Genomic DNA, 22,590 nt, shown 5'->3' with positions numbered 1-22,590 from the left:
GGGCATCGATCCCGCTACCTCTCGCATGCTAAGCGAGCGCTCTACCATTTGAGCTAATCCCCCTCTACGGTTGCTGGCTTCTGGCATTCGGGTCACACCGCAGTCATGTTATCATGCCTAAACCAAGCTATGACCATGGGAGAAGAAAGGTTTCTTTTTTTTTTTTTTTTTAAGTGTGGATTTTTTGGTGCCTTGAAATATAAAGGACAGTGGAGTTTGCTGGGCTTTGGGTGGCCTGAAAGAACGAGACAGTGAATTTTTGGGGTACCTTTTTCCTGGGAGCATGAAAAATACAAAACTCTGCGCCTAGCAGAGGATGGTTTCGATCCATCGACCTCTGGGTTATGGGCCCAGCACGCTCCCGCTGCGCCACTCTGCTGCTGCTTAAACCTCTCTTACGAGAAGCCACATTACCGTCTGACTGTTGTCAAGCCACTAACGAAGCAGAAGAGTTGGCTTTAGTCACACTAGGGGTGAGAGTTGCATTTTCACGATTGAGAAGTGGTGCGAATTCTATGGCGTTGGTGGTATAGTGGTGAGCATAGCTGCCTTCCAAGCAGTTGACCCGGGTTCGATTCCCGGCCAACGCATTGTTTCTCTTGTTTTGAAGTATTCTAGTGAACACTCTCTCCAGAGGCCAATGGTTGTGCGGTCAGGCTCAAAAAGAGTGCGGCCAGGAGGTATGCAGCTGCAAAGTCTGTGCAAGAGAGCCTCCAAGTTGAAGCATGCAAGGTTATCGGACACTCAAAAGCATCCTTCGAGCCGGAATCGAACCAGCGACCTAAGGATTGCTAACTAGCTACTACAGTCCTCCGCTCTACCAGCTGAGCTATCGAAGGTTTAGCCAGATATGCGTGCAGCTGCTTCCTAGGTTTTTGTGTCAGTGCCAACTAAAAAGAAGTTGGCCCTTCATTTGAAGGTAGTGCCAAGTGGAAGTTTTGGAGGATGCGGGCATCGATCCCGCTACCTCTCGCATGCTAAGCGAGCGCTCTACCATTTGAGCTAATCCCCCTCTACGGTTGCTGGCTTCTGGCACTCGGGTCACACCGCAGTCATGTTATCATGCCTAAACCAAGCTTTGACCATGGGAGAAGAAAGGTTTCTTTTTTTTTTTTTTTTTAAGTGTGGATTTTTTGGTGCCTTAAATATAAAGGACAGTGGAGTTTGCTGGGCTTTGGGTGGCCTGAAAGAACGAGACAGTGAATTTTTGGGGTACCTTTTTCCTGGGAGCATGAAAAATACAAAACTCTGCGCCTAGCAGAGGATGGTTTCGATCCATCGACCTCTGGGTTATGGGCCCAGCACGCTCCCGCTGCGCCACTCTGCTGCTGCTTAAACCTCTCTTACGAGAAGCCACATTACCGTCTGACTGTTGTCAAGCCACTAACGAAGCAGAAGAGTTGGCTTTAGTCACACTAGGGGTGAGAGTTGCATTTTCACGATTGAGAAGTGGTGCGAATTCTATGGCGTTGGTGGTATAGTGGTGAGCATAGCTGCCTTCCAAGCAGTTGACCCGGGTTCGATTCCCGGCCAACGCATTGTTTCTCTTGTTTTGAAGTATTCTTGTTAACACTCTCTCCAGAGGCCAATGGTTGTGCGGTCAGGCTCAAAAAGAGTGCGGCCAGGAGGTATGCAGCTGCAAAGTCTGTGCAAGAGAGCCTCCAAGTTGAAGCATGCAAGGTTATCGGACACTCAAAAGCATCCTTCGAGCCGGAATCGAACCAGCGACCTAAGGATTGCTAACTAGCTACTACAGTCCTCCGCTCTACCAGCTGAGCTATCGAAGGTTTAGCCAGATATGCGTGCAGCTGCTTCCTAGGTTTTTGTGTCAGTGCCAACTAAAAAGAAGTTGGCCCTTCATTTGAAGGTAGTGCCAAGTGGAAGTTTTGGAGGATGCGGGCATCGATCCCGCTACCTCTCGCATGCTAAGCGAGCGCTCTACCATTTGAGCTAATCCCCCTCTACGGTTGCTGGCTTCTGGCATTCGGGTCACACCGCAGTCATGTTATCATGCCTAAACCAAGCTATGACCATGGGAGAAGAAAGGTTTCTTTTTTTTTTTTTTTTTAAGTGTGGATTTTTTGGTGCCTTGAAATATAAAGGACAGTGGAGTTTGCTGGGCTTTGGGTGGCCTGAAAGAACGAGACAGTGAATTTTTGGGGTACCTTTTTCCTGGGAGCATGAAAAATACAAAACTCTGCGCCTAGCAGAGGATGGTTTCGATCCATCGACCTCTGGGTTATGGGCCCAGCACGCTCCCGCTGCGCCACTCTGCTGCTGCTTAAACCTCTCTTACGAGAAGCCACATTACCGTCTGACTGTTGTCAAGCCACTAACGAAGCAGAAGAGTTGGCTTTAGTCACACTAGGGGTGAGAGTTGCATTTTCACGATTGAGAAGTGGTGCGAATTCTATGGCGTTGGTGGTATAGTGGTGAGCATAGCTGCCTTCCAAGCAGTTGACCCGGGTTCGATTCCCGGCCAACGCATTGTTTCTCTTGTTTTGAAGTATTCTTGTTAACACTCTCTCCAGAGGCCAATGGTTGTGCGGTCAGGCTCAAAAAGAGTGCGGCCAGGAGGTATGCAGCTGCAAAGTCTGTGCAAGAGAGCCTCCAAGTTGAAGCATGCAAGGTATCGGACACTCAAAAGCATCCTTCGAGCCGGAATCGAACCAGCGACCTAAGGATTGCTAACTAGCTACTACAGTCCTCCGCTCTACCAGCTGAGCTATCGAAGGTTTAGCCAGATATGCGTGCAGCTGCTTCCTAGGTTTTTGTGTCAGTGCCAACTAAAAAGAAGTTGGCCCTTCATTTGAAGGTAGTGCCAAGTGGAAGTTTTGGAGGATGCGGGCATCGATCCCGCTACCTCTCGCATGCTAAGCGAGCGCTCTACCATTTGAGCTAATCCCCCTCTACGGTTGCTGGCTTCTGGCACTCGGGTCACACCGCAGTCATGTTATCATGCCTAAACCAAGCTATGACCATGGGAGAAGAAAGGTTTCTTTTTTTTTTTTTTTTTAAGTGTGGATTTTTTGGTGCCTTGAAATATAAAGGACAGTGGAGTTTGCTGGGCTTTGGGTGGCCTGAAAGAACGAGACAGTGAATTTTTGGGGTACCTTTTTCCTGGGAGCATGAAAAATACAAAACTCTGCGCCTAGCAGAGGATGGTTTCGATCCATCGACCTCTGGGTTATGGGCCCAGCACGCTCCCGCTGCGCCACTCTGCTGCTGCTTAAACCTCTCTTACGAGAAGCCACATTACCGTCTGACTGTTGTCAAGCCACTAACGAAGCAGAAGAGTTGGCTTTAGTCACACTAGGGGTGAGAGTTGCATTTTCACGATTGAGAAGTGGTGCGAATTCTATGGCGTTGGTGGTATAGTGGTGAGCATAGCTGCCTTCCAAGCAGTTGACCCGGGTTCGATTCCCGGCCAACGCATTGTTTCTCTTGTTTTGAAGTATTCTTGTTAACACTCTCTCCAGAGGCCAATGGTTGTGCGGTCAGGCTCAAAAAGAGTGCGGCCAGGAGGTATGCAGCTGCAAAGTCTGTGCAAGAGAGCCTCCAAGTTGAAGCATGCAAGGTTATCGGACACTCAAAAGCATCCTTCGAGCCGGAATCGAACCAGCGACCTAAGGATTGCTAACTAGCTACTACAGTCCTCCGCTCTACCAGCTGAGCTATCGAAGGTTTAGCCAGATATGCGTGCAGCTGCTTCCTAGGTTTTTGTGTCAGTGCCAACTAAAAAGAAGTTGGCCCTTCATTTGAAGGTAGTGCCAAGTGGAAGTTTTGGAGGATGCGGGCATCGATCCCGCTACCTCTCGCATGCTAAGCGAGCGCTCTACCATTTGAGCTAATCCCCCTCTACGGTTGCTGGCTTCTGGCACTCGGGTCACACCGCAGTCATGTTATCATGCCTAAACCAAGCTTTGACCATGGGAGAAGAAAGGTTTCTTTTTTTTTTTTTTTTTAAGTGTGGATTTTTTGGTGCCTTAAATATAAAGGACAGTGGAGTTTGCTGGGCTTTGGGTGGCCTGAAAGAACGAGACAGTGAATTTTTGGGGTACCTTTTTCCTGGGAGCATGAAAAATACAAAACTCTGCGCCTAGCAGAGGATGGTTTCGATCCATCGACCTCTGGGTTATGGGCCCAGCACGCTCCCGCTGCGCCACTCTGCTGCTGCTTAAACCTCTCTTACGAGAAGCCACATTACCGTCTGACTGTTGTCAAGCCACTAACGAAGCAGAAGAGTTGGCTTTAGTCACACTAGGGGTGAGAGTTGCATTTTCACGATTGAGAAGTGGTGCGAATTCTATGGCGTTGGTGGTATAGTGGTGAGCATAGCTGCCTTCCAAGCAGTTGACCCGGGTTCGATTCCCGGCCAACGCATTGTTTCTCTTGTTTTGAAGTATTCTTGTTAACACTCTCTCCAGAGGCCAATGGTTGTGCGGTCAGGCTCAAAAAGAGTGCGGCCAGGAGGTATGCAGCTGCAAAGTCTGTGCAAGAGAGCCTCCAAGTTGAAGCATGCAAGGTTATCGGACACTCAAAAGCATCCTTCGAGCCGGAATCGAACCAGCGACCTAAGGATTGCTAACTAGCTACTACAGTCCGCCGCTCTACCAGCTGAGCTATCGAAGGTTTAGCCAGATATGCGTGCAGCTGCTTCCTAGGTTTTTGTGTCAGTGCCAACTAAAAAGAAGTTGGCCCTTCATTTGAAGGTAGTGCCAAGTGGAAGTTTTGGAGGATGCGGGCATCGATCCCGCTACCTCTCGCATGCTAAGCGAGCGCTCTACCATTTGAGCTAATCCCCCTCTACGGTTGCTGGCTTCTGGCATTCGGGTCACACCGCAGTCATGTTATCATGCCTAAACCAAGCTATGACCATGGGAGAAGAAAGGTTTCTTTTTTTTTTTTTTTTAAGTGTGGATTTTTTGGTGCCTTGAAATATAAAGGACAGTGGAGTTTGCTGGGCTTTGGGTGGCCTGAAAGAACGAGACAGTGAATTTTTGGGGTACCTTTTTCCTGGGAGCATGAAAAATACAAAACTCTGCGCCTAGCAGAGGATGGTTTCGATCCATCGACCTCTGGGTTATGGGCCCAGCACGCTCCCGCTGCGCCACTCTGCTGCTGCTTAAACCTCTCTTACGAGAAGCCACATTACCGTCTGACTGTTGTCAAGCCACTAACGAAGCAGAAGAGTTGGCTTTAGTCACACTAGGGGTGAGAGTTGCATTTTCACGATTGAGAAGTGGTGCGAATTCTATGGCGTTGGTGGTATAGTGGTGAGCATAGCTGCCTTCCAAGCAGTTGACCCGGGTTCGATTCCCGGCCAACGCATTGTTTCTCTTGTTTTGAAGTATTCTAGTGAACACTCTCTCCAGAGGCCAATGGTTGTGCGGTCAGGCTCAAAAAGAGTGCGGCCAGGAGGTATGCAGCTGCAAAGTCTGTGCAAGAGAGCCTCCAAGTTGAAGCATGCAAGGTTATCGGACACTCAAAAGCATCCTTCGAGCCGGAATCGAACCAGCGACCTAAGGATTGCTAACTAGCTACTACAGTCCTCCGCTCTACCAGCTGAGCTATCGAAGGTTTAGCCAGATATGCGTGCAGCTGCTTCCTAGGTTTTTGTGTCAGTGCCAACTAAAAAGAAGTTGGCCCTTCATTTGAAGGTAGTGCCAAGTGGAAGTTTTGGAGGATGCGGGCATCGATCCCGCTACCTCTCGCATGCTAAGCGAGCGCTCTACCATTTGAGCTAATCCCCCTCTACGGTTGCTGGCTTCTGGCATTCGGGTCACACCGCAGTCATGTTATCATGCCTAAACCAAGCTATGACCATGGGAGAAGAAAGGTTTCTTTTTTTTTTTTTTTTTAAGTGTGGATTTTTTGGTGCCTTGAAATATAAAGGACAGTGGAGTTTGCTGGGCTTTGGGTGGCCTGAAAGAACGAGACAGTGAATTTTTGGGGTACCTTTTTCCTGGGAGCATGAAAAATACAAAACTCTGCGCCTAGCAGAGGATGGTTTCGATCCATCGACCTCTGGGTTATGGGCCCAGCACGCTCCCGCTGCGCCACTCTGCTGCTGCTTAAACCTCTCTTACGAGAAGCCACATTACCGTCTGACTGTTGTCAAGCCACTAACGAAGCAGAAGAGTTGGCTTTAGTCACACTAGGGGTGAGAGTTGCATTTTCACGATTGAGAAGTGGTGCGAATTCTATGGCGTTGGTGGTATAGTGGTGAGCATAGCTGCCTTCCAAGCAGTTGACCCGGGTTCGATTCCCGGCCAACGCATTGTTTCTCTTGTTTTGAAGTATTCTTGTTAACACTCTCTCCAGAGGCCAATGGTTGTGCGGTCAGGCTCAAAAAGAGTGCGGCCAGGAGGTATGCAGCTGCAAAGTCTGTGCAAGAGAGCCTCCAAGTTGAAGCATGCAAGGTTATCGGACACTCAAAAGCATCCTTCGAGCCGGAATCGAACCAGCGACCTAAGGATTGCTAACTAGCTACTACAGTCCTCCGCTCTACCAGCTGAGCTATCGAAGGTTTAGCCAGATATGCGTGCAGCTGCTTCCTAGGTTTTTGTGTCAGTGCCAACTAAAAAGAAGTTGGCCCTTCATTTGAAGGTAGTGCCAAGTGGAAGTTTTGGAGGATGCGGGCATCGATCCCGCTACCTCTCGCATGCTAAGCGAGCGCTCTACCATTTGAGCTAATCCCCCTCTACGGTTGCTGGCTTCTGGCACTCGGGTCACACCGCAGTCATGTTATCATGCCTAAACCAAGCTTTGACCATGGGAGAAGAAAGGTTTCTTTTTTTTTTTTTTTTTTTTTTTTTTTTTAAGTGTGGATTTTTTGGTGCCTTAAATATAAAGGACAGTGGAGTTTGCTGGGCTTTGGGTGGCCTGAAAGAACGAGACAGTGAATTTTTGGGGTACCTTTTTCCTGGGAGCATGAAAAATACAAAACTCTGCGCCTAGCAGAGGATGGTTTCGATCCATCGACCTCTGGGTTATGGGCCCAGCACGCTCCCGCTGCGCCACTCTGCTGCTGCTTAAACCTCTCTTACGAGAAGCCACATTACCGTCTGACTGTTGTCAAGCCACTAACGAAGCAGAAGAGTTGGCTTTAGTCACACTAGGGGTGAGAGTTGCATTTTCACGATTGAGAAGTGGTGCGAATTCTATGGCGTTGGTGGTATAGTGGTGAGCATAGCTGCCTTCCAAGCAGTTGACCCGGGTTCGATTCCCGGCCAACGCATTGTTTCTCTTGTTTTGAAGTATTCTTGTTAACACTCTCTCCAGAGGCCAATGGTTGTGCGGTCAGGCTCAAAAAGAGTGCGGCCAGGAGGTATGCAGCTGCAAAGTCTGTGCAAGAGAGCCTCCAAGTTGAAGCATGCAAGGTTATCGGACACTCAAAAGCATCCTTCGAGCCGGAATCGAACCAGCGACCTAAGGATTGCTAACTAGCTACTACAGTCCTCCGCTCTACCAGCTGAGCTATCGAAGGTTTAGCCAGATATGCGTGCAGCTGCTTCCTAGGTTTTTGTGTCAGTGCCAACTAAAAAGAAGTTGGCCCTTCATTTGAAGGTAGTGCCAAGTGGAAGTTTTGGAGGATGCGGGCATCGATCCCGCTACCTCTCGCATGCTAAGCGAGCGCTCTACCATTTGAGCTAATCCCCCTCTACGGTTGCTGGCTTCTGGCACTCGGGTCACACCGCAGTCATGTTATCATGCCTAAACCAAGCTATGACCATGGGAGAAGAAAGGTTTCTTTTTTTTTTTTTTTTTAAGTGTGGATTTTTTGGTGCCTTGAAATATAAAGGACAGTGGAGTTTGCTGGGCTTTGGGTGGCCTGAAAGAACGAGACAGTGAATTTTTGGGGTACCTTTTTCCTGGGAGCATGAAAAATACAAAACTCTGCGCCTAGCAGAGGATGGTTTCGATCCATCGACCTCTGGGTTATAGGCCCAGCACGCTCCCGCTGCGCCACTCTGCTGCTGCTTAAACCTCTCTTACGAGAAGCCACATTACCGTCTGACTGTTGTCAAGCCACTAACGAAGCAGAAGAGTTGGCTTTAGTCACACTAGGGGTGAGAGTTGCATTTTCACGATTGAGAAGTGGTGCGAATTCTATGGCGTTGGTGGTATAGTGGTGAGCATAGCTGCCTTCCAAGCAGTTGACCCGGGTTCGATTCCCGGCCAACGCATTGTTTCTCTTGTTTTGAAGTATTCTTGTTAACACTCTCTCCAGAGGCCAATGGTTGTGCGGTCAGGCTCAAAAAGAGTGCGGCCAGGAGGTATGCAGCTGCAAAGTCTGTGCAAGAGAGCCTCCAAGTTGAAGCATGCAAGGTTATCGGACACTCAAAAGCATCCTTCGAGCCGGAATCGAACCAGCGACCTAAGGATTGCTAACTAGCTACTACAGTCCTCCGCTCTACCAGCTGAGCTATCGAAGGTTTAGCCAGATATGCGTGCAGCTGCTTCCTAGGTTTTTGTGTCAGTGCCAACTAAAAAGAAGTTGGCCCTTCATTTGAAGGTAGTGCCAAGTGGAAGTTTTGGAGGATGCGGGCATCGATCCCGCTACCTCTCGCATGCTAAGCGAGCGCTCTACCATTTGAGCTAATCCCCCTCTACGGTTGCTGGCTTCTGGCACTCGGGTCACACCGCAGTCATGTTATCATGCCTAAACCAAGCTTTGACCATGGGAGAAGAAAGGTTTCTTTTTTTTTTTTTTTTTTTTTTTTTTTTTAAGTGTGGATTTTTTGGTGCCTTAAATATAAAGGACAGTGGAGTTTGCTGGGCTTTGGGTGGCCTGAAAGAACGAGACAGTGAATTTTTGGGGTACCTTTTTCCTGGGAGCATGAAAAATACAAAACTCTGCGCCTAGCAGAGGATGGTTTCGATCCATCGACCTCTGGGTTATGGGCCCAGCACGCTCCCGCTGCGCCACTCTGCTGCTGCTTAAACCTCTCTTACGAGAAGCCACATTACCGTCTGACTGTTGTCAAGCCACTAACGAAGCAGAAGAGTTGGCTTTAGTCACACTAGGGGTGAGAGTTGCATTTTCACGATTGAGAAGTGGTGCGAATTCTATGGCGTTGGTGGTATAGTGGTGAGCATAGCTGCCTTCCAAGCAGTTGACCCGGGTTCGATTCCCGGCCAACGCATTGTTTCTCTTGTTTTGAAGTATTCTTGTTAACACTCTCTCCAGAGGCCAATGGTTGTGCGGTCAGGCTCAAAAAGAGTGCGGCCAGGAGGTATGCAGCTGCAAAGTCTGTGCAAGAGAGCCTCCAAGTTGAAGCATGCAAGGTTATCGGACACTCAAAAGCATCCTTCGAGCCGGAATCGAACCAGCGACCTAAGGATTGCTAACTAGCTACTACAGTCCTCCGCTCTACCAGCTGAGCTATCGAAGGTTTAGCCAGATATGCGTGCAGCTGCTTCCTAGGTTTTTGTGTCAGTGCCAACTAAAAAGAAGTTGGCCCTTCATTTGAAGGTAGTGCCAAGTGGAAGTTTTGGAGGATGCGGGCATCGATCCCGCTACCTCTCGCATGCTAAGCGAGCGCTCTACCATTTGAGCTAATCCCCCTCTACGGTTGCTGGCTTCTGGCACTCGGGTCACACCGCAGTCATGTTATCATGCCTAAACCAAGCTTTGACCATGGGAGAAGAAAGGTTTCTTTTTTTTTTTTTTTTTTTTTTTTTTTTTAAGTGTGGATTTTTTGGTGCCTTAAATATAAAGGACAGTGGAGTTTGCTGGGCTTTGGGTGGCCTGAAAGAACGAGACAGTGAATTTTTGGGGTACCTTTTTCCTGGGAGCATGAAAAATACAAAACTCTGCGCCTAGCAGAGGATGGTTTCGATCCATCGACCTCTGGGTTATGGGCCCAGCACGCTCCCGCTGCGCCACTCTGCTGCTGCTTAAACCTCTCTTACGAGAAGCCACATTACCGTCTGACTGTTGTCAAGCCACTAACGAAGCAGAAGAGTTGGCTTTAGTCACACTAGGGGTGAGAGTTGCATTTTCACGATTGAGAAGTGGTGCGAATTCTATGGCGTTGGTGGTATAGTGGTGAGCATAGCTGCCTTCCAAGCAGTTGACCCGGGTTCGATTCCCGGCCAACGCATTGTTTCTCTTGTTTTGAAGTATTCTTGTTAACACTCTCTCCAGAGGCCAATGGTTGTGCGGTCAGGCTCAAAAAGAGTGCGGCCAGGAGGTATGCAGCTGCAAAGTCTGTGCAAGAGAGCCTCCAAGTTGAAGCATGCAAGGTTATCGGACACTCAAAAGCATCCTTCGAGCCGGAATCGAACCAGCGACCTAAGGATTGCTAACTAGCTACTACAGTCCTCCGCTCTACCAGCTGAGCTATCGAAGGTTTAGCCAGATATGCGTGCAGCTGCTTCCTAGGTTTTTGTGTCAGTGCCAACTAAAAAGAAGTTGGCCCTTCATTTGAAGGTAGTGCCAAGTGGAAGTTTTGGAGGATGCGGGCATCGATCCCGCTACCTCTCGCATGCTAAGCGAGCGCTCTACCATTTGAGCTAATCCCCCTCTACGGTTGCTGGCTTCTGGCACTCGGGTCACACCGCAGTCATGTTATCATGCCTAAACCAAGCTTTGACCATGGGAGAAGAAAGGTTTCTTTTTTTTTTTTTTTTTTTTTTTTTTTTTAAGTGTGGATTTTTTGGTGCCTTAAATATAAAGGACAGTGGAGTTTGCTGGGCTTTGGGTGGCCTGAAAGAACGAGACAGTGAATTTTTGGGGTACCTTTTTCCTGGGAGCATGAAAAATACAAAACTCTGCGCCTAGCAGAGGATGGTTTCGATCCATCGACCTCTGGGTTATGGGCCCAGCACGCTCCCGCTGCGCCACTCTGCTGCTGCTTAAACCTCTCTTACGAGAAGCCACATTACCGTCTGACTGTTGTCAAGCCACTAACGAAGCAGAAGAGTTGGCTTTAGTCACACTAGGGGTGAGAGTTGCATTTTCACGATTGAGAAGTGGTGCGAATTCTATGGCGTTGGTGGTATAGTGGTGAGCATAGCTGCCTTCCAAGCAGTTGACCCGGGTTCGATTCCCGGCCAACGCATTGTTTCTCTTGTTTTGAAGTATTCTAGTGAACACTCTCTCCAGAGGCCAATGGTTGTGCGGTCAGGCTCAAAAAGAGTGCGGCCAGGAGGTATGCAGCTGCAAAGTCTGTGCAAGAGAGCCTCCAAGTTGAAGCATGCAAGGTATCGGACACTCAAAAGCATCCTTCGAGCCGGAATCGAACCAGCGACCTAAGGATTGCTAACTAGCTACTACAGTCCTCCGCTCTACCAGCTGAGCTATCGAAGGTTTAGCCAGATATGCGTGCAGCTGCTTCCTAGGTTTTTGTGTCAGTGCCAACTAAAAAGAAGTTGGCCCTTCATTTGAAGGTAGTGCCAAGTGGAAGTTTTGGAGGATGCGGGCATCGATCCCGCTACCTCTCGCATGCTAAGCGAGCGCTCTACCATTTGAGCTAATCCCCCTCTACGGTTGCTGGCTTCTGGCACTCGGGTCACACCGCAGTCATGTTATCATGCCTAAACCAAGCTATGACCATGGGAGAAGAAAGGTTTCTTTTTTTTTTTTTTTTTTTTTTTTTTTAAGTGTCGATTTTTTGGTGCCTTGAAATATAAAGGACAGTGGAGTTTGCTGGGCTTTGGGTGGCCTGAAAGAACGAGACAGTGAATTTTTGGGGTACCTTTTTCCTGGGAGCATGAAAAATACAAAACTCTGCGCCTAGCAGAGGATGGTTTCGATCCATCGACCTCTGGGTTATGGGCCCAGCACGCTCCCGCTGCGCCACTCTGCTGCTGCTTAAACCTCTCTTACGAGAAGCCACATTACCGTCTGACTGTTGTCAAGCCACTAACGAAGCAGAAGAGTTGGCTTTAGTCACACTAGGGGTGAGAGTTGCATTTTCACGATTGAGAAGTGGTGCGAATTCTATGGCGTTGGTGGTATAGTGGTGAGCATAGCTGCCTTCCAAGCAGTTGACCCGGGTTCGATTCCCGGCCAACGCATTGTTTCTCTTGTTTTGAAGTATTCTAGTGAACACTCTCTCCAGAGGCCAATGGTTGTGCGGTCAGGCTCAAAAAGAGTGCGGCCAGGAGGTATGCAGCTGCAAAGTCTGTGCAAGAGAGCCTCCAAGTTGAAGCATGCAAGGTTATCGGACACTCAAAAGCATCCTTCGAGCCGGAATCGAACCAGCGACCTAAGGATTGCTAACTAGCTACTACAGTCCTCCGCTCTACCAGCTGAGCTATCGAAGGTTTAGCCAGATATGCGTGCAGCTGCTTCCTAGGTTTTTGTGTCAGTGCCAACTAAAAAGAAGTTGGCCCTTCATTTGAAGGTAGTGCCAAGTGGAAGTTTTGGAGGATGCGGGCATCGATCCCGCTACCTCTCGCATGCTAAGCGAGCGCTCTACCATTTGAGCTAATCCCCCTCTACGGTTGCTGGCTTCTGGCATTCGGGTCACACCGCAGTCATGTTATCATGCCTAAACCAAGCTATGACCATGGGAGAAGAAAGGTTTCTTTTTTTTTTTTTTTTTAAGTGTGGATTTTTTGGTGCCTTGAAATATAAAGGACAGTGGAGTTTGCTGGGCTTTGGGTGGCCTGAAAGAACGAGACAGTGAATTTTTGGGGTACCTTTTTCCTGGGAGCATGAAAAATACAAAACTCTGCGCCTAGCAGAGGATGGTTTCGATCCATCGACCTCTGGGTTATGGGCCCAGCACGCTCCCGCTGCGCCACTCTGCTGCTGCTTAAACCTCTCTTACGAGAAGCCACATTACCGTCTGACTGTTGTCAAGCCACTAACGAAGCAGAAGAGTTGGCTTTAGTCACACTAGGGGTGAGAGTTGCATTTTCACGATTGAGAAGTGGTGCGAATTCTATGGCGTTGGTGGTATAGTGGTGAGCATAGCTGCCTTCCAAGCAGTTGACCCGGGTTCGATTCCCGGCCAACGCATTGTTTCTCTTGTTTTGAAGTATTCTTGTTAACACTCTCTCCAGAGGCCAATGGTTGTGCGGTCAGGCTCAAAAAGAGTGCGGCCAGGAGGTATGCAGCTGCAAAGTCTGTGCAAGAGAGCCTCCAAGTTGAAGCATGCAAGGTTATCGGACACTCAAAAGCATCCTTCGAGCCGGAATCGAACCAGCGACCTAAGGATTGCTAACTAGCTACTACAGTCCTCCGCTCTACCAGCTGAGCTATCGAAGGTTTAGCCAGATATGCGTGCAGCTGCTTCCTAGGTTTTTGTGTCAGTGCCAACTAAAAAGAAGTTGGCCCTTCATTTGAAGGTAGTGCCAAGTGGAAGTTTTGGAGGATGCGGGCATCGATCCCGCTACCTCTCGCATGCTAAGCGAGCGCTCTACCATTTGAGCTAATCCCCCTCTACGGTTGCTGGCTTCTGGCACTCGGGTCACACCGCAGTCATGTTATCATGCCTAAACCAAGCTTTGACCATGGGAGAAGAAAGGTTTCTTTTTTTTTTTTTTTTTTTTTTTTTTTTTTAAGTGTGGATTTTTTGGTGCCTTAAATATAAAGGACAGTGGAGTTTGCTGGGCTTTGGGTGGCCTGAAAGAACGAGACAGTGAATTTTTGGGGTACCTTTTTCCTGGGAGCATGAAAAATACAAAACTCTGCGCCTAGCAGAGGATGGTTTCGATCCATCGACCTCTGGGTTATGGGCCCAGCACGCTCCCGCTGCGCCACTCTGCTGCTGCTTAAACCTCTCTTACGAGAAGCCACATTACCGTCTGACTGTTGTCAAGCCACTAACGAAGCAGAAGAGTTGGCTTTAGTCACACTAGGGGTGAGAGTTGCATTTTCACGATTGAGAAGTGGTGCGAATTCTATGGCGTTGGTGGTATAGTGGTGAGCATAGCTGCCTTCCAAGCAGTTGACCCGGGTTCGATTCCCGGCCAACGCATTGTTTCTCTTGTTTTGAAGTATTCTTGTTAACACTCTCTCCAGAGGCCAATGGTTGTGCGGTCAGGCTCAAAAAGAGTGCGGCCAGGAGGTATGCAGCTGCAAAGTCTGTGCAAGAGAGCCTCCAAGTTGAAGCATGCAAGGTTATCGGACACTCAAAAGCATCCTTCGAGCCGGAATCGAACCAGCGACCTAAGGATTGCTAACTAGCTACTACAGTCCTCCGCTCTACCAGCTGAGCTATCGAAGGTTTAGCCAGATATGCGTGCAGCTGCTTCCTAGGTTTTTGTGTCAGTGCCAACTAAAAAGAAGTTGGCCCTTCATTTGAAGGTAGTGCCAAGTGGAAGTTTTGGAGGATGCGGGCATCGATCCCGCTACCTCTCGCATGCTAAGCGAGCGCTCTACCATTTGAGCTAATCCCCCTCTACGGTTGCTGGCTTCTGGCACTCGGGTCACACCGCAGTCATGTTATCATGCCTAAACCAAGCTTTGACCATGGGAGAAGAAAGGTTTCTTTTTTTTTTTTTTTTTTTTTTTTTTTTTTAAGTGTGGATTTTTTGGTGCCTTAAATATAAAGGACAGTGGAGTTTGCTGGGCTTTGGGTGGCCTGAAAGAACGAGACAGTGAATTTTTGGGGTACCTTTTTCCTGGGAGCATGAAAAATACAAAACTCTGCGCCTAGCAGAGGATGGTTTCGATCCATCGACCTCTGGGTTATGGGCCCAGCACGCTCCCGCTGCGCCACTCTGCTGCTGCTTAAACCTCTCTTACGAGAAGCCACATTACCGTCTGACTGTTGTCAAGCCACTAACGAAGCAGAAGAGTTGGCTTTAGTCACACTAGGGGTGAGAGTTGCATTTTCACGATTGAGAAGTGGTGCGAATTCTATGGCGTTGGTGGTATAGTGGTGAGCATAGCTGCCTTCCAAGCAGTTGACCCGGGTTCGATTCCCGGCCAACGCATTGTTTCTCTTGTTTTGAAGTATTCTAGTGAACACTCTCTCCAGAGGCCAATGGTTGTGCGGTCAGGCTCAAAAAGAGTGCGGCCAGGAGGTATGCAGCTGCAAAGTCTGTGCAAGAGAGCCTCCAAGTTGAAGCATGCAAGGTATCGGACACTCAAAAGCATCCTTCGAGCCGGAATCGAACCAGCGACCTAAGGATTGCTAACTAGCTACTACAGTCCTCCGCTCTACCAGCTGAGCTATCGAAGGTTTAGCCAGATATGCGTGCAGCTGCTTCCTAGGTTTTTGTGTCAGTGCCAACTAAAAAGAAGTTGGCCCTTCATTTGAAGGTAGTGCCAAGTGGAAGTTTTGGAGGATGCGGGCATCGATCCCGCTACCTCTCGCATGCTAAGCGAGCGCTCTACCATTTGAGCTAATCCCCCTCTACGGTTGCTGGCTTCTGGCACTCGGGTCACACCGCAGTCATGTTATCATGCCTAAACCAAGCTATGACCATGGGAGAAGAAAGGTTTCTTTTTTTTTTTTTTTTTTTTTTTTTTTAAGTGTCGATTTTTTGGTGCCTTGAAATATAAAGGACAGTGGAGTTTGCTGGGCTTTGGGTGGCCTGAAAGAACGAGACAGTGAATTTTTGGGGTACCTTTTTCCTGGGAGCATGAAAAATACAAAACTCTGCGCCTAGCAGAGGATGGTTTCGATCCATCGACCTCTGGGTTATGGGCCCAGCACGCTCCCGCTGCGCCACTCTGCTGCTGCTTAAACCTCTCTTACGAGAAGCCACATTACCGTCTGACTGTTGTCAAGCCACTAACGAAGCAGAAGAGTTGGCTTTAGTCACACTAGGGGTGAGAGTTGCATTTTCACGATTGAGAAGTGGTGCGAATTCTATGGCGTTGGTGGTATAGTGGTGAGCATAGCTGCCTTCCAAGCAGTTGACCCGGGTTCGATTCCCGGCCAACGCATTGTTTCTCTTGTTTTGAAGTATTCTTGTTAACACTCTCTCCAGAGGCCAATGGTTGTGCGGTCAGGCTCAAAAAGAGTGCGGCCAGGAGGTATGCAGCTGCAAAGTCTGTGCAAGAGAGCCTCCAAGTTGAAGCATGCAAGGTTATCGGACACTCAAAAGCATCCTTCGAGCCGGAATCGAACCAGCGACCTAAGGATTGCTAACTAGCTACTACAGTCCTCCGCTCTACCAGCTGAGCTATCGAAGGTTTAGCCAGATATGCGTGCAGCTGCTTCCTAGGTTTTTGTGTCAGTGCCAACTAAAAAGAAGTTGGCCCTTCATTTGAAGGTAGTGCCAAGTGGAAGTTTTGGAGGATGCGGGCATCGATCCCGCTACCTCTCGCATGCTAAGCGAGCGCTCTACCATTTGAGCTAATCCCCCTCTACGGTTGCTGGCTTCTGGCACTCGGGTCACACCGCAGTCATGTTATCATGCCTAAACCAAGCTTTGACCATGGGAGAAGAAAGGTTTCTTTTTTTTTTTTTTTTTTTTTTTTTTTTTTAAGTGTGGATTTTTTGGTGCCTTAAATATAAAGGACAGTGGAGTTTGCTGGGCTTTGGGTGGCCTGAAAGAACGAGACAGTGAATTTTTGGGGTACCTTTTTCCTGGGAGCATGAAAAATACAAAACTCTGCGCCTAGCAGAGGATGGTTTCGATCCATCGACCTCTGGGTTATGGGCCCAGCACGCTCCCGCTGCGCCACTCTGCTGCTGCTTAAACCTCTCTTACGAGAAGCCACATTACCGTCTGACTGTTGTCAAGCCACTAACGAAGCAGAAGAGTTGGCTTTAGTCACACTAGGGGTGAGAGTTGCATTTTCACGATTGAGAAGTGGTGCGAATTCTATGGCGTTGGTGGTATAGTGGTGAGCATAGCTGCCTTCCAAGCAGTTGACCCGGGTTCGATTCCCGGCCAACGCATTGTTTCTCTTGTTTTGAAGTATTCTAGTGAACACTCTCTCCAGAGGCCAATGGTTGTGCGGTCAGGCTCAAAAAGAGTGCGGCCAGGAGGTATGCAGCTGCAAAGTCTGTGCAAGAGAGCCTCCAAGTTGAAGCATGCAAGGTATCGGACACTCAAAAGCATCCTTCGAGCCGGAATCGAACCAGCGACCTAAGGATTGCTAACTAGCTACTACAGTCCTCCGCTCTACCAGCTGAGCTATCGAAGGTTTAGCCAGATATGCGTGCAGCTGCTTCCTAGGTTTTTGTGTCAGTGCCAACTAAAAAGAAGTTGGCCCTTCATTTGAAGGTAGTGCCAAGTGGAAGTTTTGGAGGATGCGGGCATCGATCCCGCTACCTCTCGCATGCTAAGCGAGCGCTCTACCATTTGAGCTAATCCCCCTCTACGGTTGCTGGCTTCTGGCACTCGGGTCACACCGCAGTCATGTTATCATGCCTAAACCAAGCTATGACCATGGGAGAAGAAAGGTTTCTTTTTTTTTTTTTTTTTTTTTTTTTTTTAAGTGTCGATTTTTTGGTGCCTTGAAATATAAAGGACAGTGGAGTTTGCTGGGCTTTGGGTGGCCTGAAAGAACGAGACAGTGAATTTTTGGGGTACCTTTTTCCTGGGAGCATGAAAAATACAAAACTCTGCGCCTAGCAGAGGATGGTTTCGATCCATCGACCTCTGGGTTATGGGCCCAGCACGCTCCCGCTGCGCCACTCTGCTGCTGCTTAAACCTCTCTTACGAGAAGCCACATTACCGTCTGACTGTTGTCAAGCCACTAACGAAGCAGAAGAGTTGGCTTTAGTCACACTAGGGGTGAGAGTTGCATTTTCACGATTGAGAAGTGGTGCGAATTCTATGGCGTTGGTGGTATAGTGGTGAGCATAGCTGCCTTCCAAGCAGTTGACCCGGGTTCGATTCCCGGCCAACGCATTGTTTCTCTTGTTTTGAAGTATTCTAGTGAACACTCTCTCCAGAGGCCAATGGTTGTGCGGTCAGGCTCAAAAAGAGTGCGGCCAGGAGGTATGCAGCTGCAAAGTCTGTGCAAGAGAGCCTCCAAGTTGAAGCATGCAAGGTTATCGGACACTCAAAAGCATCCTTCGAGCCGGAATCGAACCAGCGACCTAAGGATTGCTAACTAGCTACTACAGTCCTCCGCTCTACCAGCTGAGCTATCGAAGGTTTAGCCAGATATGCGTGCAGCTGCTTCCTAGGTTTTTGTGTCAGTGCCAACTAAAAAGAAGTTGGCCCTTCATTTGAAGGTAGTGCCAAGTGGAAGTTTTGGAGGATGCGGGCATCGATCCCGCTACCTCTCGCATGCTAAGCGAGCGCTCTACCATTTGAGCTAATCCCCCTCTACGGTTGCTGGCTTCTGGCATTCGGGTCACACCGCAGTCATGTTATCATGCCTAAACCAAGCTATGACCATGGGAGAAGAAAGGTTTCTTTTTTTTTTTTTTTTAAGTGTGGATTTTTTGGTGCCTTGAAATATAAAGGACAGTGGAGTTTGCTGGGCTTTGGGTGGCCTGAAAGAACGAGACAGTGAATTTTTGGGGTACCTTTTTCCTGGGAGCATGAAAAATACAAAACTCTGCGCCTAGCAGAGGATGGTTTCGATCCATCGACCTCTGGGTTATGGGCCCAGCACGCTCCCGCTGCGCCACTCTGCTGCTGCTTAAACCTCTCTTACGAGAAGCCACATTACCGTCTGACTGTTGTCAAGCCACTAACGAAGCAGAAGAGTTGGCTTTAGTCACACTAGGGGTGAGAGTTGCATTTTCACGATTGAGAAGTGGTGCGAATTCTATGGCGTTGGTGGTATAGTGGTGAGCATAGCTGCCTTCCAAGCAGTTGACCCGGGTTCGATTCCCGGCCAACGCATTGTTTCTCTTGTTTTGAAGTATTCTTGTTAACACTCTCTCCAGAGGCCAATGGTTGTGCGGTCAGGCTCAAAAAGAGTGCGGCCAGGAGGTATGCAGCTGCAAAGTCTGTGCAAGAGAGCCTCCAAGTTGAAGCATGCAAGGTTATCGGACACTCAAAAGCATCCTTCGAGCCGGAATCGAACCAGCGACCTAAGGATTGCTAACTAGCTACTACAGTCCTCCGCTCTACCAGCTGAGCTATCGAAGGTTTAGCCAGATATGCGTGCAGCTGCTTCCTAGGTTTTTGTGTCAGTGCCAACTAAAAAGAAGTTGGCCCTTCATTTGAAGGTAGTGCCAAGTGGAAGTTTTGGAGGATGCGGGCATCGATCCCGCTACCTCTCGCATGCTAAGCGAGCGCTCTACCATTTGAGCTAATCCCCCTCTACGGTTGCTGGCTTCTGGCACTCGGGTCACACCGCAGTCATGTTATCATGCCTAAACCAAGCTTTGACCATGGGAGAAGAAAGGTTTCTTTTTTTTTTTTTTTTTTTTTTTTTTTTTAAGTGTGGATTTTTTGGTGCCTTAAATATAAAGGACAGTGGAGTTTGCTGGGCTTTGGGTGGCCTGAAAGAACGAGACAGTGAATTTTTGGGGTACCTTTTTCCTGGGAGCATGAAAAATACAAAACTCTGCGCCTAGCAGAGGATGGTTTCGATCCATCGACCTCTGGGTTATGGGCCCAGCACGCTCCCGCTGCGCCACTCTGCTGCTGCTTAAACCTCTCTTACGAGAAGCCACATTACCGTCTGACTGTTGTCAAGCCACTAACGAAGCAGAAGAGTTGGCTTTAGTCACACTAGGGGTGAGAGTTGCATTTTCACGATTGAGAAGTGGTGCGAATTCTATGGCGTTGGTGGTATAGTGGTGAGCATAGCTGCCTTCCAAGCAGTTGACCCGGGTTCGATTCCCGGCCAACGCATTGTTTCTCTTGTTTTGAAGTATTCTTGTTAACACTCTCTCCAGAGGCCAATGGTTGTGCGGTCAGGCTCAAAAAGAGTGCGGCCAGGAGGTATGCAGCTGCAAAGTCTGTGCAAGAGAGCCTCCAAGTTGAAGCATGCAAGGTTATCGGACACTCAAAAGCATCCTTCGAGCCGGAATCGAACCAGCGACCTAAGGATTGCTAACTAGCTACTACAGTCCTCCGCTCTACCAGCTGAGCTATCGAAGGTTTAGCCAGATATGCGTGCAGCTGCTTCCTAGGTTTTTGTGTCAGTGCCAACTAAAAAGAAGTTGGCCCTTCATTTGAAGGTAGTGCCAAGTGGAAGTTTTGGAGGATGCGGGCATCGATCCCGCTACCTCTCGCATGCTAAGCGAGCGCTCTACCATTTGAGCTAATCCCCCTCTACGGTTGCTGGCTTCTGGCACTCGGGTCACACCGCAGTCATGTTATCATGCCTAAACCAAGCTTTGACCATGGGAGAAGAAAGGTTTCTTTTTTTTTTTTTTTTTTTTTTTTTTTTTTAAGTGTGGATTTTTTGGTGCCTTAAATATAAAGGACAGTGGAGTTTGCTGGGCTTTGGGTGGCCTGAAAGAACGAGACAGTGAATTTTTGGGGTACCTTTTTCCTGGGAGCATGAAAAATACAAAACTCTGCGCCTAGCAGAGGATGGTTTCGATCCATCGACCTCTGGGTTATGGGCCCAGCACGCTCCCGCTGCGCCACTCTGCTGCTGCTTAAACCTCTCTTACGAGAAGCCACATTACCGTCTGACTGTTGTCAAGCCACTAACGAAGCAGAAGAGTTGGCTTTAGTCACACTAGGGGTGAGAGTTGCATTTTCACGATTGAGAAGTGGTGCGAATTCTATGGCGTTGGTGGTATAGTGGTGAGCATAGCTGCCTTCCAAGCAGTTGACCCGGGTTCGATTCCCGGCCAACGCATTGTTTCTCTTGTTTTGAAGTATTCTTGTTAACACTCTCTCCAGAGGCCAATGGTTGTGCGGTCAGGCTCAAAAAGAGTGCGGCCAGGAGGTATGCAGCTGCAAAGTCTGTGCAAGAGAGCCTCCAAGTTGAAGCATGCAAGGTTATCGGACACTCAAAAGCATCCTTCGAGCCGGAATCGAACCAGCGACCTAAGGATTGCTAACTAGCTACTACAGTCCTCCGCTCTACCAGCTGAGCTATCGAAGGTTTAGCCAGATATGCGTGCAGCTGCTTCCTAGGTTTTTGTGTCAGTGCCAACTAAAAAGAAGTTGGCCCTTCATTTGAAGGTAGTGCCAAGTGGAAGTTTTGGAGGATGCGGGCATCGATCCCGCTACCTCTCGCATGCTAAGCGAGCGCTCTACCATTTGAGCTAATCCCCCTCTACGGTTGCTGGCTTCTGGCACTCGGGTCACACCGCAGTCATGTTATCATGCCTAAACCAAGCTTTGACCATGGGAGAAGAAAGGTTTCTTTTTTTTTTTTTTTTTTTTTTTTTTTTTTAAGTGTGGATTTTTTGGTGCCTTAAATATAAAGGACAGTGGAGTTTGCTGGGCTTTGGGTGGCCTGAAAGAACGAGACAGTGAATTTTTGGGGTACCTTTTTCCTGGGAGCATGAAAAATACAAAACTCTGCGCCTAGCAGAGGATGGTTTCGATCCATCGACCTCTGGGTTATGGGCCCAGCACGCTCCCGCTGCGCCACTCTGCTGCTGCTTAAACCTCTCTTACGAGAAGCCACATTACCGTCTGACTGTTGTCAAGCCACTAACGAAGCAGAAGAGTTGGCTTTAGTCACACTAGGGGTGAGAGTTGCATTTTCACGATTGAGAAGTGGTGCGAATTCTATGGCGTTGGTGGTATAGTGGTGAGCATAGCTGCCTTCCAAGCAGTTGACCCGGGTTCGATTCCCGGCCAACGCATTGTTTCTCTTGTTTTGAAGTATTCTAGTGAACACTCTCTCCAGAGGCCAATGGTTGTGCGGTCAGGCTCAAAAAGAGTGCGGCCAGGAGGTATGCAGCTGCAAAGTCTGTGCAAGAGAGCCTCCAAGTTGAAGCATGCAAGGTATCGGACACTCAAAAGCATCCTTCGAGCCGGAATCGAACCAGCGACCTAAGGATTGCTAACTAGCTACTACAGTCCTCCGCTCTACCAGCTGAGCTATCGAAGGTTTAGCCAGATATGCGTGCAGCTGCTTCCTAGGTTTTTGTGTCAGTGCCAACTAAAAAGAAGTTGGCCCTTCATTTGAAGGTAGTGCCAAGTGGAAGTTTTGGAGGATGCGGGCATCGATCCCGCTACCTCTCGCATGCTAAGCGAGCGCTCTACCATTTGAGCTAATCCCCCTCTACGGTTGCTGGCTTCTGGCACTCGGGTCACACCGCAGTCATGTTATCATGCCTAAACCAAGCTATGACCATGGGAGAAGAAAGGTTTCTTTTTTTTTTTTTTTTTTTTTTTTTTTAAGTGTCGATTTTTTGGTGCCTTGAAATATAAAGGACAGTGGAGTTTGCTGGGCTTTGGGTGGCCTGAAAGAACGAGACAGTGAATTTTTGGGGTACCTTTTTCCTGGGAGCATGAAAAATACAAAACTCTGCGCCTAGCAGAGGATGGTTTCGATCCATCGACCTCTGGGTTATGGGCCCAGCACGCTCCCGCTGCGCCACTCTGCTGCTGCTTAAACCTCTCTTACGAGAAGCCACATTACCGTCTGACTGTTGTCAAGCCACTAACGAAGCAGAAGAGTTGGCTTTAGTCACACTAGGGGTGAGAGTTGCATTTTCACGATTGAGAAGTGGTGCGAATTCTATGGCGTTGGTGGTATAGTGGTGAGCATAGCTGCCTTCCAAGCAGTTGACCCGGGTTCGATTCCCGGCCAACGCATTGTTTCTCTTGTTTTGAAGTATTCT

The 22,590-nt window shown here is 48.7% G+C and overlaps 36 non-coding genes across 36 annotated transcripts; 24 read left to right on the top strand and 12 right to left on the bottom strand.

Annotated features, from left to right (window-relative positions):
• Positions 1-518: 518 nt before the first annotated feature.
• TRNAG-UCC (transfer RNA glycine (anticodon UCC)) lies at positions 519-590 on the top strand. Its single transcript has one exon. It is a non-coding gene; the product is annotated as a tRNA-Gly (tRNA).
• Positions 591-1,466: 876 nt separating this feature from the next.
• On the top strand, positions 1,467-1,538 carry TRNAG-UCC (transfer RNA glycine (anticodon UCC)). Its single transcript has one exon. It is a non-coding gene; the product is annotated as a tRNA-Gly (tRNA).
• An 877-nt stretch (positions 1,539-2,415) lies between these two features.
• Positions 2,416-2,487, top strand: TRNAG-UCC (transfer RNA glycine (anticodon UCC)). The gene has a single exon. It is a non-coding gene; the product is annotated as a tRNA-Gly (tRNA).
• Positions 2,488-3,363: 876 nt separating this feature from the next.
• TRNAG-UCC (transfer RNA glycine (anticodon UCC)) lies at positions 3,364-3,435 on the top strand. The gene has a single exon. It is a non-coding gene; the product is annotated as a tRNA-Gly (tRNA).
• Positions 3,436-4,311: 876 nt separating this feature from the next.
• On the top strand, positions 4,312-4,383 carry TRNAG-UCC (transfer RNA glycine (anticodon UCC)). The gene has a single exon. It is a non-coding gene; the product is annotated as a tRNA-Gly (tRNA).
• An 876-nt stretch (positions 4,384-5,259) lies between these two features.
• TRNAG-UCC (transfer RNA glycine (anticodon UCC)) lies at positions 5,260-5,331 on the top strand. The gene has a single exon. It is a non-coding gene; the product is annotated as a tRNA-Gly (tRNA).
• An 877-nt stretch (positions 5,332-6,208) lies between these two features.
• On the top strand, positions 6,209-6,280 carry TRNAG-UCC (transfer RNA glycine (anticodon UCC)). Its single transcript has one exon. It is a non-coding gene; the product is annotated as a tRNA-Gly (tRNA).
• An 888-nt stretch (positions 6,281-7,168) lies between these two features.
• On the top strand, positions 7,169-7,240 carry TRNAG-UCC (transfer RNA glycine (anticodon UCC)). The gene has a single exon. It is a non-coding gene; the product is annotated as a tRNA-Gly (tRNA).
• An 877-nt stretch (positions 7,241-8,117) lies between these two features.
• TRNAG-UCC (transfer RNA glycine (anticodon UCC)) lies at positions 8,118-8,189 on the top strand. The gene has a single exon. It is a non-coding gene; the product is annotated as a tRNA-Gly (tRNA).
• An 888-nt stretch (positions 8,190-9,077) lies between these two features.
• Positions 9,078-9,149, top strand: TRNAG-UCC (transfer RNA glycine (anticodon UCC)). Its single transcript has one exon. It is a non-coding gene; the product is annotated as a tRNA-Gly (tRNA).
• Positions 9,150-10,037: 888 nt separating this feature from the next.
• On the top strand, positions 10,038-10,109 carry TRNAG-UCC (transfer RNA glycine (anticodon UCC)). Its single transcript has one exon. It is a non-coding gene; the product is annotated as a tRNA-Gly (tRNA).
• Positions 10,110-10,997: 888 nt separating this feature from the next.
• On the top strand, positions 10,998-11,069 carry TRNAG-UCC (transfer RNA glycine (anticodon UCC)). The gene has a single exon. It is a non-coding gene; the product is annotated as a tRNA-Gly (tRNA).
• A 162-nt stretch (positions 11,070-11,231) lies between these two features.
• Positions 11,232-11,317, bottom strand: TRNAY-GUA (transfer RNA tyrosine (anticodon GUA)). Its single transcript is given in 2 exon segments — positions 11,232-11,267; positions 11,281-11,317. It is a non-coding gene; the product is annotated as a tRNA-Tyr (tRNA).
• Positions 11,318-11,955: 638 nt separating this feature from the next.
• On the top strand, positions 11,956-12,027 carry TRNAG-UCC (transfer RNA glycine (anticodon UCC)). The gene has a single exon. It is a non-coding gene; the product is annotated as a tRNA-Gly (tRNA).
• A 163-nt stretch (positions 12,028-12,190) lies between these two features.
• On the bottom strand, positions 12,191-12,276 carry TRNAY-GUA (transfer RNA tyrosine (anticodon GUA)). The gene is given in 2 exon segments: positions 12,191-12,226; positions 12,240-12,276. It is a non-coding gene; the product is annotated as a tRNA-Tyr (tRNA).
• A 628-nt stretch (positions 12,277-12,904) lies between these two features.
• On the top strand, positions 12,905-12,976 carry TRNAG-UCC (transfer RNA glycine (anticodon UCC)). Its single transcript has one exon. It is a non-coding gene; the product is annotated as a tRNA-Gly (tRNA).
• A 163-nt stretch (positions 12,977-13,139) lies between these two features.
• On the bottom strand, positions 13,140-13,225 carry TRNAY-GUA (transfer RNA tyrosine (anticodon GUA)). Its single transcript is given in 2 exon segments — positions 13,140-13,175; positions 13,189-13,225. It is a non-coding gene; the product is annotated as a tRNA-Tyr (tRNA).
• A 640-nt stretch (positions 13,226-13,865) lies between these two features.
• On the top strand, positions 13,866-13,937 carry TRNAG-UCC (transfer RNA glycine (anticodon UCC)). The gene has a single exon. It is a non-coding gene; the product is annotated as a tRNA-Gly (tRNA).
• Positions 13,938-14,100: 163 nt separating this feature from the next.
• On the bottom strand, positions 14,101-14,186 carry TRNAY-GUA (transfer RNA tyrosine (anticodon GUA)). The gene is given in 2 exon segments: positions 14,101-14,136; positions 14,150-14,186. It is a non-coding gene; the product is annotated as a tRNA-Tyr (tRNA).
• A 640-nt stretch (positions 14,187-14,826) lies between these two features.
• On the top strand, positions 14,827-14,898 carry TRNAG-UCC (transfer RNA glycine (anticodon UCC)). The gene has a single exon. It is a non-coding gene; the product is annotated as a tRNA-Gly (tRNA).
• A 162-nt stretch (positions 14,899-15,060) lies between these two features.
• Positions 15,061-15,146, bottom strand: TRNAY-GUA (transfer RNA tyrosine (anticodon GUA)). The gene is given in 2 exon segments: positions 15,061-15,096; positions 15,110-15,146. It is a non-coding gene; the product is annotated as a tRNA-Tyr (tRNA).
• Positions 15,147-15,784: 638 nt separating this feature from the next.
• Positions 15,785-15,856, top strand: TRNAG-UCC (transfer RNA glycine (anticodon UCC)). Its single transcript has one exon. It is a non-coding gene; the product is annotated as a tRNA-Gly (tRNA).
• A 163-nt stretch (positions 15,857-16,019) lies between these two features.
• On the bottom strand, positions 16,020-16,105 carry TRNAY-GUA (transfer RNA tyrosine (anticodon GUA)). Its single transcript is given in 2 exon segments — positions 16,020-16,055; positions 16,069-16,105. It is a non-coding gene; the product is annotated as a tRNA-Tyr (tRNA).
• Positions 16,106-16,745: 640 nt separating this feature from the next.
• On the top strand, positions 16,746-16,817 carry TRNAG-UCC (transfer RNA glycine (anticodon UCC)). The gene has a single exon. It is a non-coding gene; the product is annotated as a tRNA-Gly (tRNA).
• Positions 16,818-16,979: 162 nt separating this feature from the next.
• TRNAY-GUA (transfer RNA tyrosine (anticodon GUA)) lies at positions 16,980-17,065 on the bottom strand. The gene is given in 2 exon segments: positions 16,980-17,015; positions 17,029-17,065. It is a non-coding gene; the product is annotated as a tRNA-Tyr (tRNA).
• Positions 17,066-17,704: 639 nt separating this feature from the next.
• TRNAG-UCC (transfer RNA glycine (anticodon UCC)) lies at positions 17,705-17,776 on the top strand. The gene has a single exon. It is a non-coding gene; the product is annotated as a tRNA-Gly (tRNA).
• Positions 17,777-17,939: 163 nt separating this feature from the next.
• Positions 17,940-18,025, bottom strand: TRNAY-GUA (transfer RNA tyrosine (anticodon GUA)). The gene is given in 2 exon segments: positions 17,940-17,975; positions 17,989-18,025. It is a non-coding gene; the product is annotated as a tRNA-Tyr (tRNA).
• A 627-nt stretch (positions 18,026-18,652) lies between these two features.
• Positions 18,653-18,724, top strand: TRNAG-UCC (transfer RNA glycine (anticodon UCC)). Its single transcript has one exon. It is a non-coding gene; the product is annotated as a tRNA-Gly (tRNA).
• Positions 18,725-18,887: 163 nt separating this feature from the next.
• TRNAY-GUA (transfer RNA tyrosine (anticodon GUA)) lies at positions 18,888-18,973 on the bottom strand. The gene is given in 2 exon segments: positions 18,888-18,923; positions 18,937-18,973. It is a non-coding gene; the product is annotated as a tRNA-Tyr (tRNA).
• A 639-nt stretch (positions 18,974-19,612) lies between these two features.
• On the top strand, positions 19,613-19,684 carry TRNAG-UCC (transfer RNA glycine (anticodon UCC)). Its single transcript has one exon. It is a non-coding gene; the product is annotated as a tRNA-Gly (tRNA).
• A 163-nt stretch (positions 19,685-19,847) lies between these two features.
• On the bottom strand, positions 19,848-19,933 carry TRNAY-GUA (transfer RNA tyrosine (anticodon GUA)). Its single transcript is given in 2 exon segments — positions 19,848-19,883; positions 19,897-19,933. It is a non-coding gene; the product is annotated as a tRNA-Tyr (tRNA).
• Positions 19,934-20,573: 640 nt separating this feature from the next.
• Positions 20,574-20,645, top strand: TRNAG-UCC (transfer RNA glycine (anticodon UCC)). Its single transcript has one exon. It is a non-coding gene; the product is annotated as a tRNA-Gly (tRNA).
• A 163-nt stretch (positions 20,646-20,808) lies between these two features.
• On the bottom strand, positions 20,809-20,894 carry TRNAY-GUA (transfer RNA tyrosine (anticodon GUA)). The gene is given in 2 exon segments: positions 20,809-20,844; positions 20,858-20,894. It is a non-coding gene; the product is annotated as a tRNA-Tyr (tRNA).
• A 640-nt stretch (positions 20,895-21,534) lies between these two features.
• On the top strand, positions 21,535-21,606 carry TRNAG-UCC (transfer RNA glycine (anticodon UCC)). The gene has a single exon. It is a non-coding gene; the product is annotated as a tRNA-Gly (tRNA).
• Positions 21,607-21,768: 162 nt separating this feature from the next.
• Positions 21,769-21,854, bottom strand: TRNAY-GUA (transfer RNA tyrosine (anticodon GUA)). Its single transcript is given in 2 exon segments — positions 21,769-21,804; positions 21,818-21,854. It is a non-coding gene; the product is annotated as a tRNA-Tyr (tRNA).
• Positions 21,855-22,492: 638 nt separating this feature from the next.
• On the top strand, positions 22,493-22,564 carry TRNAG-UCC (transfer RNA glycine (anticodon UCC)). Its single transcript has one exon. It is a non-coding gene; the product is annotated as a tRNA-Gly (tRNA).
• The last annotated feature ends 26 nt before the right edge of the window (positions 22,565-22,590 follow it).

This window comes from Eleutherodactylus coqui, chromosome 1 (assembly GCF_035609145.1).
Source record: "Eleutherodactylus coqui strain aEleCoq1 chromosome 1, aEleCoq1.hap1, whole genome shotgun sequence".
NCBI classification, from domain to species: Eukaryota; Metazoa; Chordata; class Amphibia; order Anura; family Eleutherodactylidae; genus Eleutherodactylus; species Eleutherodactylus coqui.
Note: the sequence above shows the minus strand (reverse complement) of the source record. Positions and strands in the feature narration are given on the sequence as shown.